Source organism: Phyllobates terribilis, unplaced genomic scaffold (genome assembly GCF_046119375.1).
Source record: "Phyllobates terribilis strain yellow unplaced genomic scaffold, ASM4611937v1 Scaffold_5__5_contigs__length_657084704, whole genome shotgun sequence".
NCBI lineage: Eukaryota > Metazoa > Chordata > Amphibia > Anura > Dendrobatidae > Phyllobates > Phyllobates terribilis.
Window position 1 is genome coordinate 653670093 of NW_027362765.1, and position 15650 is coordinate 653685742.

At 44.9% G+C, this 15650-nt stretch overlaps 12 non-coding genes across 12 annotated transcripts; all 12 read right to left on the reverse strand.

Annotated features, from left to right (window-relative positions):
- Window positions 1-29: 29 nt before the first annotated feature.
- LOC141149403 (U2 spliceosomal RNA) lies at window positions 30-220 on the reverse strand. Its single transcript, XR_012245702.1, has one exon. It is a non-coding gene; the product is annotated as a U2 spliceosomal RNA (small nuclear RNA).
- Window positions 221-1329: 1109 nt separating this feature from the next.
- Window positions 1330-1520, reverse strand: LOC141275202 (U2 spliceosomal RNA). Its single transcript, XR_012323452.1, has one exon. It is a non-coding gene; the product is annotated as a U2 spliceosomal RNA (small nuclear RNA).
- Window positions 1521-2635: 1115 nt separating this feature from the next.
- LOC141275203 (U2 spliceosomal RNA) lies at window positions 2636-2826 on the reverse strand. Its single transcript, XR_012323453.1, has one exon. It is a non-coding gene; the product is annotated as a U2 spliceosomal RNA (small nuclear RNA).
- A 1115-nt stretch (window positions 2827-3941) lies between these two features.
- LOC141275205 (U2 spliceosomal RNA) lies at window positions 3942-4132 on the reverse strand. Its single transcript, XR_012323454.1, has one exon. It is a non-coding gene; the product is annotated as a U2 spliceosomal RNA (small nuclear RNA).
- A 1115-nt stretch (window positions 4133-5247) lies between these two features.
- Window positions 5248-5438, reverse strand: LOC141275207 (U2 spliceosomal RNA). The gene has a single exon (XR_012323456.1). It is a non-coding gene; the product is annotated as a U2 spliceosomal RNA (small nuclear RNA).
- Window positions 5439-6553: 1115 nt separating this feature from the next.
- On the reverse strand, window positions 6554-6744 carry LOC141275208 (U2 spliceosomal RNA). The gene has a single exon (XR_012323457.1). It is a non-coding gene; the product is annotated as a U2 spliceosomal RNA (small nuclear RNA).
- Window positions 6745-7859: 1115 nt separating this feature from the next.
- Window positions 7860-8050, reverse strand: LOC141275209 (U2 spliceosomal RNA). Its single transcript, XR_012323458.1, has one exon. It is a non-coding gene; the product is annotated as a U2 spliceosomal RNA (small nuclear RNA).
- A 1115-nt stretch (window positions 8051-9165) lies between these two features.
- Window positions 9166-9356, reverse strand: LOC141275210 (U2 spliceosomal RNA). Its single transcript, XR_012323459.1, has one exon. It is a non-coding gene; the product is annotated as a U2 spliceosomal RNA (small nuclear RNA).
- Window positions 9357-10471: 1115 nt separating this feature from the next.
- LOC141275211 (U2 spliceosomal RNA) lies at window positions 10472-10662 on the reverse strand. Its single transcript, XR_012323460.1, has one exon. It is a non-coding gene; the product is annotated as a U2 spliceosomal RNA (small nuclear RNA).
- A 1112-nt stretch (window positions 10663-11774) lies between these two features.
- LOC141149748 (U2 spliceosomal RNA) lies at window positions 11775-11965 on the reverse strand. The gene has a single exon (XR_012246034.1). It is a non-coding gene; the product is annotated as a U2 spliceosomal RNA (small nuclear RNA).
- Window positions 11966-13080: 1115 nt separating this feature from the next.
- LOC141149805 (U2 spliceosomal RNA) lies at window positions 13081-13271 on the reverse strand. Its single transcript, XR_012246089.1, has one exon. It is a non-coding gene; the product is annotated as a U2 spliceosomal RNA (small nuclear RNA).
- A 1115-nt stretch (window positions 13272-14386) lies between these two features.
- Window positions 14387-14577, reverse strand: LOC141275212 (U2 spliceosomal RNA). The gene has a single exon (XR_012323461.1). It is a non-coding gene; the product is annotated as a U2 spliceosomal RNA (small nuclear RNA).
- Between the last annotated feature and the right edge of the window lie 1073 nt (window positions 14578-15650).

Consider the following 15650-nt stretch of genomic DNA (forward strand, 5'->3'; position numbering starts at 1 on the left):
TCTTTCTGATTTTAGAAACTGCATTAAAGAAGGGGTGCACCGGTCCTGGAGATACTGCAATACCAGGTCAATGCGTGGAGTGGACAGAGCAAGCTCTTTTTCCATCTCCCTGTTCTAAAAATCCATTTAATATATCGTCCCCAGATAGGGGACGTATCAGATATTAAACTGATAAGAACAGATACTACACTTGATCTTAGCCAAAAGGCCGAGAAGCGATAACCAGAATTGGTTTCAAACTACGGAGCCACCCAAGGATCCTGAAAAGTCCATTTGTGGAGATGAGCTCCTGGACTCCCGTTAAGAAGACATGTTGTCAACCTCTAGATCCCTTACATGCCTGCACTTTTCGGCTTGCTGCTGCTGCAATCCACGCGTTTTAGATCTGCATAACTCCACCTCTTTAAACACAGCACCTTCACCCCCTGCTGTTCCCACCCGCCTCAACACCGTTGGAAGGGAGGAGAACCAATTAAGGCGGGGGGTGGGGTGGAACGAGCAGCTGTCTACCCTTAGCAGGAGGGCTCCTGATTACATACCTCTCCTGCTGCTGCTGGCTGTCCAGCAGCAGACTGAAGGTGGCTGCTGCTGTGCACAGGTATATAAAGGCTCAGAGCCTATTATGACACGCGCAGCCAGCGTTCCATTGCCACATTCCATCTACTGCAGGCAGGATACCTGGCTGGCTGAATGTCGCTGAGAAGCTCACAGAGACCGCCATAAGCAACAGTTTAACAGAATGCCACAGACTAATCAACCAAACTTTTTGGGTTGGGTTCTCTTTTATAGTCTGCAGGCATTAAATGAAAGAAGTCAGTGTTCCAGCAGAAGGAGACAACGTTTCAGAAAAGGCATTGTAGCAAACCAAAAAAGAAATTTTAAGCGCAGCAGAGTAACCAGCGCACATACCTGTTAGCTCAGGTGAGTTTAAAAGGCTGCTGTTGATAACAAGGGCATTTGCTAAATAGATGGTGTGTGTGCAACAATATACTGAAAGGTCAATTATATTGTGCAGCTTATCTCACCACCTGTAGTTATTTAGGTGAAAGCTCCAAAATGCTTGCCTAATATGTCTGTTTATCCAAAAGGAAGTAAAAAGGGAGAGCTAGAAAGATAGCATTGCATCACATTACATGGCAATGCAATGCACAGTTGCTGAAGTTGAACCAAAATGAGCTTGTAATCTGGCTTCTGCAACTTTGAACATGAAAAATCCAATGAGGAGAAGAAAAGCAAAGCCAAAGAGTCCATCCCAAAATCCGACAAACAAGCAAAATGAACAAAAAACATTGAATTCAATTCTTTCTGATTTTAGAAACTGCATTAAAGAAGGGGTGCACCGGTCCTGGAGATACTGCAATACCAGGTCAATGCGTGGAGTGGACAGAGCAAGCTCTTTTTCCATCTCCCTGTTCTAAAAATCCATTTAATATATGGTCCCCAGATAGGGGACGTATCAGATATTAAACTGATAAGAACAGATACTACACTTGATCTTAGCCAAAAGGCCGAGAAGCGATAACCAGAATTGGTTTCAAACTACGGAGCCACCCAAGGATCCTGAAAAGTCAATTTGTGGAGATGAGCTCCTGGACTCCCGTTAAGAAGACATGTTGTCAACCTCTAGATCCCTTACATGCCTGCACTTTTCGGCTTGCTGCTGCTGCAATCCACGCGTTTTAGATCTGCATAACTCCACCTCTTTAAACACAGCACCTTCACCCCCTGCTGTTCCCACCCGCCTCAACACCGTTGGAAGGGAGGAGAACCAATTAAGGCGGGGGGTGGGGTGGAACGAGCAGCTGTCTACCCTTAGCAGGAGGGCTCCTGATTACATACCTCTCCTGCTGCTGCTGCTGCTGGCTGTCCAGCAGCAGACTGAAGGTGGCTGCTGCTGTGCACAGGTATATAAAGGCTCAGAGCCTATTATGACACGCGCAGCCAGCGTTCCATTGCCACATTCCATCTACTGCAGGCAGGATACCTGGCTGGCTGAATGTCGCTGAGAAGCTCACAGAGACCGCCATAAGCAACAGTTTAACAGAATGCCACAGACTAATCAACCAAACTTTTTGGGTTGGGTTCTCTTTTATAGTCTGCAGGCATTAAATGAAAGAAGTCAGTGTTCCAGCAGAAGGAGACAACGTTTCAGAAAAGGCATTGTAGCAAACCAAAAAAGAAATTTTAAGCGCAGCAGAGTAACCAGCGCACATACCTGTTAGCTCAGGTGAGTTTAAAAGGCTGCTGTTGATAACAAGGGCATTTGCTAAAGAGATGGTGTGTGTGCAACAATATACTGAAAGGTCAATTATATTGTGCAGCTTATCTCACCACCTGTAGTTATTTAGGTGAAAGCTCCAAAATGCTTGCCTAATATGTCTGTTTATCCAAAAGGAAGTAAAAAGGGAGAGCTAGAAAGATAGCATTGCATCATATTACATGGCAATGCAATGCACAGTTGCTGAAGTTGAACCAAAATGAGCTTGTAATCTGGCTTCTGCAACTTTGAACATGAAAAATCCAATGAGGAGAAGAAAAGCAAAGCCAAAGAGTCCATCCCAAAATCCGACAAACAAGCAAAATGAACAAAAAACATTGAATTCAATTCTTTCTGATTTTAGAAACTGCATTAAAGAAGGGGTGCACCGGTCCTGGAGATACTGCAATACCAGGTCAATGCGTGGAGTGGACAGAGCAAGCTCTTTTTCCATCTCCCTGTTCTAAAAATCCATTTAATATATGGTCCCCAGATAGGGGACGTATCAGATATTAAACTGATAAGAACAGATACTACACTTGATCTTAGCCAAAAGGCCGAGAAGCGATAACCAGAATTGGTTTCAAACTACGGAGCCACCCAAGGATCCTGAAAAGTCCATTTGTGGAGATGAGCTCCTGGACTCCCGTTAAGAAGACATGTTGTCAACCTCTAGATCCCTTACATGCCTGCACTTTTCGGCTTGCTGCTGCTGCAATCCACGCGTTTTAGATCTGCATAACTCCACCTCTTTAAACACAGCACCTTCACCCCCTGCTGTTCCCACCCGCCTCAACACCGTTGGAAGGGAGGAGAACCAATTAAGGCGGGGGGTGGGGTGGAACGAGCAGCTGTCTACCCTTAGCAGGAGGGCTCCTGATTACAAACCTCTCCTGCTGCTGCTGCTGCTGGCTGTCCAGCAGCAGACTGAAGGTGGCTGCTGCTGTGCACAGGTATATAAAGGCTCAGAGCCTATTATGACACGCGCAGCCAGCGTTCCATTGCCACATTCCATCTACTGCAGGCAGGATACCTGGCCGGCTGAATGTCGCTGAGAAGCTCACAGAGACCGCCATAAGCATCAGTTTAACAGAATGCCACAGACTAATCAACCAAACTTTTTGGGTTGGGTTCTCTTTTATAGTCTGCAGGCATTAAATGAAAGAAGTCAGTGTTCCAGCAGAAGGAGACAACGTTTCAGAAAAGGCATTGTAGCAAACCAAAAAAGAAATTTTAAGCGCAGCAGAGTAACCAGCGCACATACCTGTTAGCTCAGGTGAGTTTAAAAGGCTGCTGTTGATAACAAGGGCATTTGCTAAATAGATGGTGTGTGTGCAACAATATACTGAAAGGTCAATTATATTGTGCAGCTTATCTCACCACCTGTAGTTATTTAGGTGAAAGCTCCAAAATGCTTGCCTAATATGTCTGTTTATCCAAAAGGAAGTAAAAAGGGAGAGCTAGAAAGATAGCATTGCATCACATTACATGGCAATGCAATGCACAGTTGCTGAAGTTGAACCAAAATGAGCTTGTAATCTGGCTTCTGCAACTTTGAACATGAAAAATCCAATGAGGAGAAGAAAAGCAAAGCCAAAGAGTCCATCCCAAAATCCGACAAACAAGCAAAATGAACAAAAAACATTGAATTCAATTCTTTCTGATTTTAGAAACTGCATTAAAGAAGGGGTGCACCGGTCCTGGAGATACTGCAATACCAGGTCAATGCGTGGAGTGGACAGAGCAAGCTCTTTTTCCATCTCCCTGTTCTAAAAATCCATTTAATATATGGTCCCCAGATAGGGGACGTATCAGATATTAAACTGATAAGAACAGATACTACACTTGATCTTAGCCAAAAGGCCGAGAAGCGATAACCAGAATTGGTTTCAAACTACGGAGCCACCCAAGGATCCTGAAAAGTCCATTTGTGGAGATGAGCTCCTGGACTCCCGTTAAGAAGACATGTTGTCAACCTCTAGATCCCTTACATGCCTGCACTTTTCGGCTTGCTGCTGCTGCAATCCACGCGTTTTAGATCTGCATAACTCCACCTCTTTAAACACAGCACCTTCACCCCCTGCTGTTCCCACCCGCCTCAACACCGTTGGAAGGGAGGAGAACCAATTAAGGCGGGGGGTGGGGTGGAACGAGCAGCTGTCTACCCTTAGCAGGAGGGCTCCTGATTACATACCTCTCCTGCTGCTGCTGCTGCTGGCTGTCCAGCAGCAGACTGAAGGTGGCTGCTGCTGTGCACAGGTATATAAAGGCTCAGAGCCTATTATGACACGCGCAGCCAGCGTTCCATTGCCACATTCCATCTACTGCAGGCAGGATACCTGGCTGGCTGAATGTCGCTGAGAAGCTCACAGAGACCGCCATAAGCAACAGTTTAACAGAATGCCACAGACTAATCAACCAAACTTTTTGGGTTGGGTTCTCTTTTATAGTCTGCAGGCATTAAATGAAAGAAGTCAGTGTTCCAGCAGAAGGAGACAACGTTTCAGAAAAGGCATTGTAGCAAACCAAAAAAGAAATTTTAAGTGCAGCAGAGTAACCAGCGCACATACCTGTTAGCTCAGGTGAGTTTAAAAGGCTGCTGTTGATAACAAGGGCATTTGCTAAATAGATGGTGTGTGTGCAACAATATACTGAAAGGTCAATTATATTGTGCAGCTTATCTCACCACCTGTAGTTATTTAGGTGAAAGCTCCAAAATGCTTGCCTAATATGTCTGTTTATCCAAAAGGAAGTAAAAAGGGAGAGCTAGAAAGATAGCATTGCATCACATTACATGGCAATGCAATGCACAGTTGCTGAAGTTGAACCAAAATGAGCTTGTAATCTGGCTTCTGCAACTTTGAACATGAAAAATCCAATGAGGAGAAGAAAAGCAAAGCCAAAGAGTCCATCCCAAAATCCGACAAACAAGCAAAATGAACAAAAAACATTGAATTCAATTCTTTCTGATTTTAGAAACTGCATTAAAGAAGGGGTGCACCGGTCCTGGAGATACTGCAATACCAGGTCAATGCGTGGAGTGGACAGAGCAAGCTCTTTTTCCATCTCCCTGTTCTAAAAATCCATTTAATATATGGTCCCCAGATAGGGGACGTATCAGATATTAAACTGATAAGAACAGATACTACACTTGATCTTAGCCAAAAGGCCGAGAAGCGATAACCAGAATTGGTTTCAAACTACGGAGCCACCCAAGGATCCTGAAAAGTTCATTTGTGGAGATGAGCTCCTGGACTCCCGTTAAGAAGACATGTTGTCAACCTCTAGATCCCTTACATGCCTGCACTTTTCGGCTTGCTGCTGCTGCAATCCACGCATTTTAGATCTGCATAACTCCACCTCTTTAAACACAGCACCTTCACCCCCTGCTGTTCCCACCCGCCTCAACACCGTTGGAAGGGAGGAGAACCAATTAAGGCGGGGGGTGGGGTGGAACGAGCAGCTGTCTACCCTTAGCAGGAGGGCTCCTGATTACATACCTCTCCTGCTGCTGCGGCTGCTGGCTGTCCAGCAGCAGACTGAAGGTGGCTGCTGCTGTGCACAGGTATATAAAGGCTCAGAGCCTATTATGACACGCGCAGCCAGCGTTCCATTGCCACATTCCATCTACTGCAGGAAGGATACCTGGCTGGCTGAATGTCGCTGAGAAGCTCACAGAGACCGCCATAAGCAACAGTTTAACAGAATGCCACAGACTAATCAACCAAACTTTTTGGGTTGGGTTCTCTTTTATAGTCTGCAGGCATTAAATGAAAGAAGTCAGTGTTCCAGCAGAAGGAGACAACGTTTCAGAAAAGGCATTGTAGCAAACCAAAAAAGAAATTTTAAGCGCAGCAGAGTAACCAGCGCACATACCTGTTAGCTCAGGTGAGTTTAAAAGGCTGCTGTTGATAACAAGGGCATTTGCTAAAGAGATGGTGTGTGTGCAACAATATACTGAAAGGTCAATTATATTGTGCAGCTTATCTCACCACCTGTAGTTATTTAGGTGAAAGCTCCAAAATGCTTGCCTAATATGTCTGTTTATCCAAAAGGAAGTAAAAAGGGAGAGCTAGAAAGATAGCATTGCATCACATTACATGGCAATGCAATGCACAGTTGCTGAAGTTGAACCAAAATGAGCTTGTAATCTGGCTTCTGCAACTTTGAACATGAAAAATCCAATGAGGAGAAGAAAAGCAAAGCCAAAGAGTCCATCCCAAAATCCGACAAACAAGCAAAATGAACAAAAAACATTGAATTCAATTCTTTCTGATTTTAGAAACTGCATTAAAGAAGGGGTGCACCGGTCCTGGAGATACTGCAATACCAGGTCAATGCGTGGAGTGGACAGAGCAAGCTCTTTTTCCATCTCCCTGTTCTAAAAATCCATTTAATATATGGTCCCCAGATAGGGGACGTATCAGATATTAAACTGATAAGAACAGATACTACACTTGATCTTAGCCAAAAGGCCGAGAAGCGATAACCAGAATTGGTTTCAAACTACGGAGCCACCCAAGGATCCTGAAAAGTCCATTTGTGGAGATGAGCTCCTGGACTCCCGTTAAGAAGACATGTTGTCAACCTCTAGATCCCTTACATGCCTGCACTTTTCGGCTTGCTGCTGCTGCAATCCACGCGTTTTAGATCTGCATAACTCCACCTCTTTAAACACAGCACCTTCACCCCCTGCTGTTCCCACCCGCCTCAACACCGTTGGAAGGGAGGAGAACCAATTAAGGCGGGGGGTGGGGTGGAACGAGCAGCTGTCTACCCTTAGCAGGAGGGCTCCTGATTACATACCTCTCCTGCTGCTGCTGCTGCTGGCTGTCCAGCAGCAGACTGAAGGTGGCTGCTGCTGTGCACAGGTATATAAAGGCTCAGAGCCTATTATGACACGCGCAGCCAGCGTTCCATTGCCACATTCCATCTACTGCAGGCAGGATACCTGGCCGGCTGAATGTCGCTGAGAAGCTCACAGAGACCGCCATAAGCATCAGTTTAACAGAATGCCACAGACTAATCAACCAAACTTTTTGGGTTGGGTTCTCTTTTATAGTCTGCAGGCATTAAATGAAAGAAGTCAGTGTTCCAGCAGAAGGAGACAACGTTTCAGAAAAGGCATTGTAGCAAACCAAAAAAGAAATTTTAAGCGCAGCAGAGTAACCAGCGCACATACCTGTTAGCTCAGGTGAGTTTAAAAGGCTGCTGTTGATAACAAGGGCATTTGCTAAATAGATGGTGTGTGTGCAACAATATACTGAAAGGTGAATTATATTGTGCAGCTTATCTCACCACCTGTAGTTATTTAGGTGAAAGCTCCAAAATGCTTGCCTAATATGTCTGTTTATCCAAAAGGAAGTAAAAAGGGAGAGCTAGAAAGATAGCATTGCATCACATTACATGGCAATGCAATGCACAGTTGCTGAAGTTGAACCAAAATGAGCTTGTAATCTGGCTTCTGCAACTTTGAACATGAAAAATCCAATGAGGAGAAGAAAAGCAAAGCCAAAGAGTCCATCCCAAAATCCGACAAACAAGCAAAATGAACAAAAAACATTGAATTCAATTCTTTCTGATTTTAGAAACTGCATTAAAGAAGGGGTGCACCGGTCCTGGAGATACTGCAATACCAGGTCAATGCGTGGAGTGGACAGAGCAAGCTCTTTTTCCATCTCCCTGTTCTAAAAATCCATTTAATATATGGTCCCCAGATAGGGGACGTATCAGATATTAAACTGATAAGAACAGATACTACACTTGATCTTAGCCAAAAGGCCGAGAAGCGATAACCAGAATTGGTTTCAAACTACGGAGCCACCCAAGGATCCTGAAAAGTCCATTTGTGGAGATGAGCTCCTGGACTCCCGTTAAGAAGACATGTTGTCAACCTCTAGATCCCTTACATGCCTGCACTTTTCGGCTTGCTGCTGCTGCAATCCACGCGTTTTAGATCTGCATAACTCCACCTCTTTAAACACAGCACCTTCACCCCCTGCTGTTCCCACCCGCCTCAACACCGTTGGAAGGGAGGAGAACCAATTAAGGCGGGGGGTGGGGTGGAACGAGCAGCTGTCTACCCTTAGCAGGAGGGCTCCTGATTACATACCTCTCCTGCTGCTGCGGCTGCTGGCTGTCCAGCAGCAGACTGAAGGTGGCTGCTGCTGTGCACAGGTATATAAAGGCTCAGAGCCTATTATGACACGCGCAGCCAGCGTTCCATTGCCACATTCCATCTACTGCAGGCAGGATACCTGGCTGGCTGAATGTCGCTGAGAAGCTCACAGAGACCGCCATAAGCAACAGTTTAACAGAATGCCACAGACTAATCAACCAAACTTTTTGGGTTGGGTTCTCTTTTATAGTCTGCAGGCATTAAATGAAAGAAGTCAGTGTTCCAGCAGAAGGAGACAACGTTTCAGAAAAGGCATTGTAGCAAACCAAAAAAGAAATTTTAAGCGCAGCAGAGTAACCAGCGCACATACCTGTTAGCTCAGGTGAGTTTAAAAGGCTGCTGTTGATAACAAGGGCATTTGCTAAAGAGATGGTGTGTGTGCAACAATATACTGAAAGGTCAATTATATTGTGCAGCTTATCTCACCACCTGTAGTTATTTAGGTGAAAGCTCCAAAATGCTTGCCTAATATGTCTGTTTATCCAAAAGGAAGTAAAAAGGGAGAGCTAGAAAGATAGCATTGCATCACATTACATGGCAATGCAATGCACAGTTGCTGAAGTTGAACCAAAATGAGCTTGTAATCTGGCTTCTGCAACTTTGAACATGAAAAATCCAATGAGGAGAAGAAAAGCAAAGCCAAAGAGTCCATCCCAAAATCCGACAAACAAGCAAAATGAACAAAAAACATTGAATTCAATTCTTTCTGATTTTAGAAACTGCATTAAAGAAGGGGTGCACCGGTCCTGGAGATACTGCAATACCAGGTCAATGCGTGGAGTGGACAGAGCAAGCTCTTTTTCCATCTCCCTGTTCTAAAAATCCATTTAATATATGGTCCCCAGATAGGGGACGTATCAGATATTAAACTGATAAGAACAGATACTACACTTGATCTTAGCCAAAAGGCCGAGAAGCGATAACCAGAATTGGTTTCAAACTACGGAGCCACCCAAGGATCCTGAAAAGTCCATTTGTGGAGATGAGCTCCTGGACTCCCGTTAAGAAGACATGTTGTCAACCTCTAGATCACTTACATGCCTGCACTTTTCGGCTTGCTGCTGCTGCAATCCACGCGTTTTAGATCTGCATAACTCCACCTCTTTAAACACAGCACCTTCACCCCCTGCTGTTCCCACCCGCCTCAACACCGTTGGAAGGGAGGAGAACCAATTAAGGCGGGGGGTGGGGTGGAACGAGCAGCTGTCTACCCTTAGCAGGAGGGCTCCTGATTACATACCTCTCCTGCTGCTGCTGCTGCTGGCTGTCCAGCAGCAGACTGAAGGTGGCTGCTGCTGTGCACAGGTATATAAAGGCTCAGAGCCTATTATGACACGCGCAGCCAGCGTTCCATTGCCACATTCCATCTACTGCAGGCAGGATACCTGGCTGGCTGAATGTCGCTGAGAAGCTCACAGAGACCGCCATAAGCAACAGTTTAATAGAATGCCACAGACTAATCAACCAAACTTTTTGGGTTGGGTTCTCTTTTATAGTCTGCAGGCATTAAATGAAAGAAGTCAGTGTTCCAGCAGAAGGAGACAACGTTTCAGAAAAGGCATTGTAGCAAACCAAAAAAGAAATTTTAAGCGCAGCAGAGTAACCAGCGCACATACCTGTTAGCTCAGGTGAGTTTAAAAGGCTGCTGTTGATAACAAGGGCATTTGCTAAATAGATGGTGTGTGTGCAACAATATACTGAAAGGTCAATTATATTGTGCAGCTTATCTCACCACCTGTAGTTATTTAGGTGAAAGCTCCAAAATGCTTGCCTAATATGTCTGTTTATCCAAAAGGAAGTAAAAAGGGAGAGCTAGAAAGATAGCATTGCATCACATTACATGGCAATGCAATGCACAGTTGCTGAAGTTGAACCAAAATGAGCTTGTAATCTGGCTTCTGCAACTTTGAACATGAAAAATCCAATGAGGAGAAGAAAAGCAAAGCCAAAGAGTCCATCCCAAAATCCGACAAACAAGCAAAATGAACAAAAAACATTGAATTCAATTCTTTCTGATTTTAGAAACTGCATTAAAGAAGGGGTGCACCGGTCCTGGAGATACTGCAATACCAGGTCAATGCGTGGAGTGGACAGAGCAAGCTCTTTTTCCATCTCCCTGTTCTAAAAATCCATTTAATATATGGTCCCCAGATAGGGGACGTATCAGATATTAAACTGATAAGAACAGATACTACACTTGATCTTAGCCAAAAGGCCGAGAAGCGATAACCAGAATTGGTTTCAAACTACGGAGCCACCCAAGGATCCCGAAAAGTTCATTTGTGGAGATGAGCTCCTGGACTCCCGTTAAGAAGACATGTTGTCAACCTCTAGATCCCTTACATGCCTGCACTTTTCGGCTTGCTGCTGCTGCAATCCACGCGTTTTAGATCTGCATAACTCCACCTCTTTAAACACAGCACCTTCACCCCCTGCTGTTCCCACCCGCCTCAACACCGTTGGAAGGGAGGAGAACCAATTAAGGCGGGGGGTGGGGTGGAACGAGCAGCTGTCTACCCTTAGCAGGAGGGCTCCTGATTACATACCTCTCCTGCTGCTGCTGCTGGCTGTCCAGCAGCAGACTGAAGGTGGCTGCTGCTGTGCACAGGTATATAAAGGCTCAGAGCCTATTATGACACGCGCAGCCAGCGTTCCATTGCCACATTCCATCTACTGCAGGCAGGATACCTGGCTGGCTGAATGTCGCTGAGAAGCTCACAGAGACCGCCATAAGCAACAGTTTAACAGAATGCCACAGACTAATCAACCAAACTTTTTGGGTTGGGTTCTCTTTTATAGTCTGCAGGCATTAAATGAAAGAAGTCAGTGTTCCAGCAGAAGGAGACAACGTTTCAGAAAAGGCATTGTAGCAAACCAAAAAAGAAATTTTAAGCGCAGCAGAGTAACCAGCGCACATACCTGTTAGCTCAGGTGAGTTTAAAAGGCTGCTGTTGATAACAAGGGCATTTGCTAAATAGATGGTGTGTGTGCAACAATATACTGAAAGGTCAATTATATTGTGCAGCTTATCTCACCACCTGTAGTTATTTAGGTGAAAGCTCCAAAATGCTTGCCTAATATGTCTGTTTATCCAAAAGGAAGTAAAAAGGGAGAGCTAGAAAGATAGCATTGCATCACATTACATGGCAATGCAATGCACAGTTGCTGAAGTTGAACCAAAATGAGCTTGTAATCTGGCTTCTGCAACTTTGAACATGAAAAATCCAATGAGGAGAAGAAAAGCAAAGCCAAAGAGTCAATCCCAAAATCCGACAAACAAGCAAAATGAACAAAAAACATTGAATTCAATTCTTTCTGATTTTAGAAACTGCATTAAAGAAGGGGTTCACCGGTCCTGGAGATACTGCAATACCAGGTCAATGCGTGGAGTGGACAGAGCAAGCTCTTTTTCCATCTCCCTGTTCTAAAAATCCATTTAATATATGGTCCCCAGATAGGGGACGTATCAGATATTAAACTGATAAGAACAGATACTACACTTGATCTTAGCCAAAAGGCCGAGAAGCGATAACCAGAATTGGTTTCAAACTACGGAGCCACCCAAGGATCCTGAAAAGTCCATTTGTGGAGATGAGCTCCTGGACTCCCGTTAAGAAGACATGTTGTCAACCTCTAGATCCCTTACATGCCTGCACTTTTCGGCTTGCTGCTGCTGCAATCCACGCGTTTTAGATCTGCATAACTCCACCTCTTTAAACACAGCACCTTCACCCCCTGCTGTTCCCACCCGCCTCAACACCGTTGGAAGGGAGGAGAACCAATTAAGGCGGGGGGTGGGGTGGAACGAGCAGCTGTCTACCCTTAGCAGGAGGGCTCCTGATTACATACCTCTCCTGCTGCTGCTGCTGCTGGCTGTCCAGCAGCAGACTGAAGGTGGCTGCTGCTGTGCACAGGTATATAAAGGCTCAGAGCCTATTATGACACGCGCAGCCAGCGTTCCATTGCCACATTCCATCTACTGCAGGCAGGATACCTGGCTGGCTGAATGTCGCTGAGAAGCTCACAGAGACCGCCATAAGCAACAGTTTAACAGAATGCCACAGACTAATCAACCAAACTTTTTTGGTTGGGTTCTCTTTTATAGTCTGCAGGCATTAAATGAAAGAAGTCAGTGTTCCAGCAGAAGGAGACAACGTTTCAGAAAAGGCATTGTAGCAAACCAAAAAAGAAATTTTAAGCGCAGCAGAGTAACCAGCGCACATACCTGTTAGCTCAGGTGAGTTTAAAAGGCTGCTGTTGATAACAAGGGCATTTGCTAAATAGATGGTGTGTGTGCAACAATATACTGAAAGGTCAATTATATTGTGCAGCTTATCTCACCACCTGTAGTTATTTAGGTGAAAGCTCCAAAATGCTTGCCTAATATGTCTGTTTATCCAAAAGGAAGTAAAAAGGGAGAGCTAGAAAGATAGCATTGCATCACATTACATGGCAATGCAATGCACAGTTGCTGAAGTTGAACCAAAATGAGCTTGTAATCTGGCTTCTGCAACTTTGAACATGAAAAATCCAATGAGGAGAAGAAAAGCAAAGCCAAAGAGTCCATCCCAAAATCCGACAAACAAGCAAAATGAACAAAAAACATTGAATTCAATTCTTTCTGATTTTAGAAACTGCATTAAAGAAGGGGTTCACCGGTCCTGGAGATACTGCAATACCAGGTCAATGCGTGGAGTGGACAGAGCAAGCTCTTTTTCCATCTCCCTGTTCTAAAAATCCATTTAATATATGGTCCCCAGATAGGGGACGTATCAGATATTAAACTGATAAGAACAGATACTACACTTGATCTTAGCCAAAAGGCCGAGAAGAGATAACCAGAATTGGTTTCAAACTACGGAGCCACCCAAGGATCCTGAAAAGTCCATTTGTGGAGATGAGCTCCTGGACTCCCGTTAAGAAGACATGTTGTCAACCTCTAGATCCCTTACATGCCTGCACTTTTCGGCTTGCTGCTGCTGCAATCCACGCGTTTTAGATCTGCATAACTCCACCTCTTTAAACACAGCACCTTCACCCCCTGCTGTTCCCACCCGCCTCAACACCGTTGGAAGGGAGGAGAACCAATTAAGGCGGGGGGTGGTGTGGAACGAGCAGCTGTCTACCCTTAGCAGGAGGGCTCCTGATTACATACCTCTCCTGCTGCTGCTGCTGCTGGCTGTCCAGCAGCAGACTGAAGGTGGCTGCTGCTGTGCACAGGTATATAAAGGCTCAGAGCCTATTATGACACGCGCAGCCAGCGTTCCATTGCCACATTCCATCTACTGCAGGCAGGATACCTGGCTGGCTGAATGTCGCTGAGAAGCTCACAGAGACCGCCATAAGCAACAGTTTAACAGAATGCCACAGACTAATCAACCAAACTTTTTGGGTTGGGTTCTCTTTTATAGTCTGCAGGCATTAAATGAAAGAAGTCAGTGTTCCAGCAGAAGGAGACAACGTTTCAGAAAAGGCATTGTAGCAAACCAAAAAAGAAATTTTAAGTGCAGCAGAGTAACCAGCGCACATACCTGTTAGCTCAGGTGAGTTTAAAAGGCTGCTGTTGATAACAAGGGCATTTGCTAAATAGATGGTGTGTGTGCAACAATATACTGAAAGGTCAATTATATTGTGCAGCTTATCTCACCACCTGTAGTTATTTAGGTGAAAGCTCCAAAATGCTTGCCTAATATGTCTGTTTATCCAAAAGGAAGTAAAAAGGGAGAGCTAGAAAGATAGCATTGCATCACATTACATGGCAATGCAATGCACAGTTGCTGAAGTTGAACCAAAATGAGCTTGTAATCTGGCTTCTGCAACTTTGAACATGAAAAATCCAATGAGGAGAAGAAAAGCAAAGCCAAAGAGTCCATCCCAAAATCCGACAAACAAGCAAAATGAACAAAAAACATTGAATTCAATTCTTTCTGATTTTAGAAACTGCATTAAAGAAGGGGTGCACCGGTCCTGGAGATACTGCAATACCAGGTCAATGCGTGGAGTGGACAGAGCAAGCTCTTTTTCCATCTCCCTGTTCTAAAAATCCATTTAATATATGGTCCCCAGATAGGGGACGTATCAGATATTAAACTGATAAGAACAGATACTACACTTGATCTTAGCCAAAAGGCCGAGAAGCGATAACCAGAATTGGTTTCAAACTACGGAGCCACCCAAGGATCCTGAAAAGTCCATTTGTGGAGATGAGCTCCTGGACTCCCGTTAAGAAGACATGTTGTCAACCTCTAGATCCCTTACATGCCTGCACTTTTCGGCTTGCTGCTGCTGCAATCCACGCGGTTTAGATCTGCATAACTCCACCTCTTTAAACACAGCACCTTCACCCCCTGCTGTTCCCACCCGCCTCAACACCGTTGGAAGGGAGGAGAACCAATTAAGGCGGGGGGTGGGGTGGAACGAGCAGCTGTCTACCCTTAGCAGGAGGGCTCCTGATTACATACCTCTCCTGCTGCTGCTGGCTGTCCAGCAGCAGACTGAAGGTGGCTGCTGCTGTGCACAGGTATATAAAGGCTCAGAGCCTATTATGACACGCGCAGCCAGCGTTCCATTGCCACATTCCATCTACTGCAGGCAGGATACCTGGCTGGCTGAATGTCGCTGAGAAGCTCACAGAGACCGCCATAAGCAACAGTTTAACAGAATGCCACAGACTAATCAACCAAACTTTTTGGGTTGGGTTCTCTTTTATAGTCTGCAGGCATTAAATGAAAGAAGTCAGTGTTCCAGCAGAAGGAGACAACGTTTCAGAAAAGGCATTGTAGCAAACCAAAAAAGAAATTTTAAGCGCAGCAGAGTAACCAGCGCACATACCTGTTAGCTCAGGTGAGTTTAAAAGGCTGCTGTTGATAACAAGGGCATTTGCTAAATAGATGGTGTGTGTGCAACAATATACTGAAAGGTCAATTATATTGTGCAGCTTATCTCACCACCTGTAGTTATTTAGGTGAAAGCTCCAAAATGCTTGCCTAATATGTCTGTTTATCCAAAAGGAAGTAAAAAGGGAGAGCTAGAAAGATAGCATTGCATCACATTACATGGCAATGCAATGCACAGTTGCTGAAGTTGAACCAAAATGAGCTTGTAATCTGGCTTCTGCAACTTTGAACATGAAAAATCCAATGAGGAGAAGAAAAGCAAAGCCAAAGAGTCCATCCCAAAATCCGACAAACAAGCAAAATGAACAAAAAACATTGA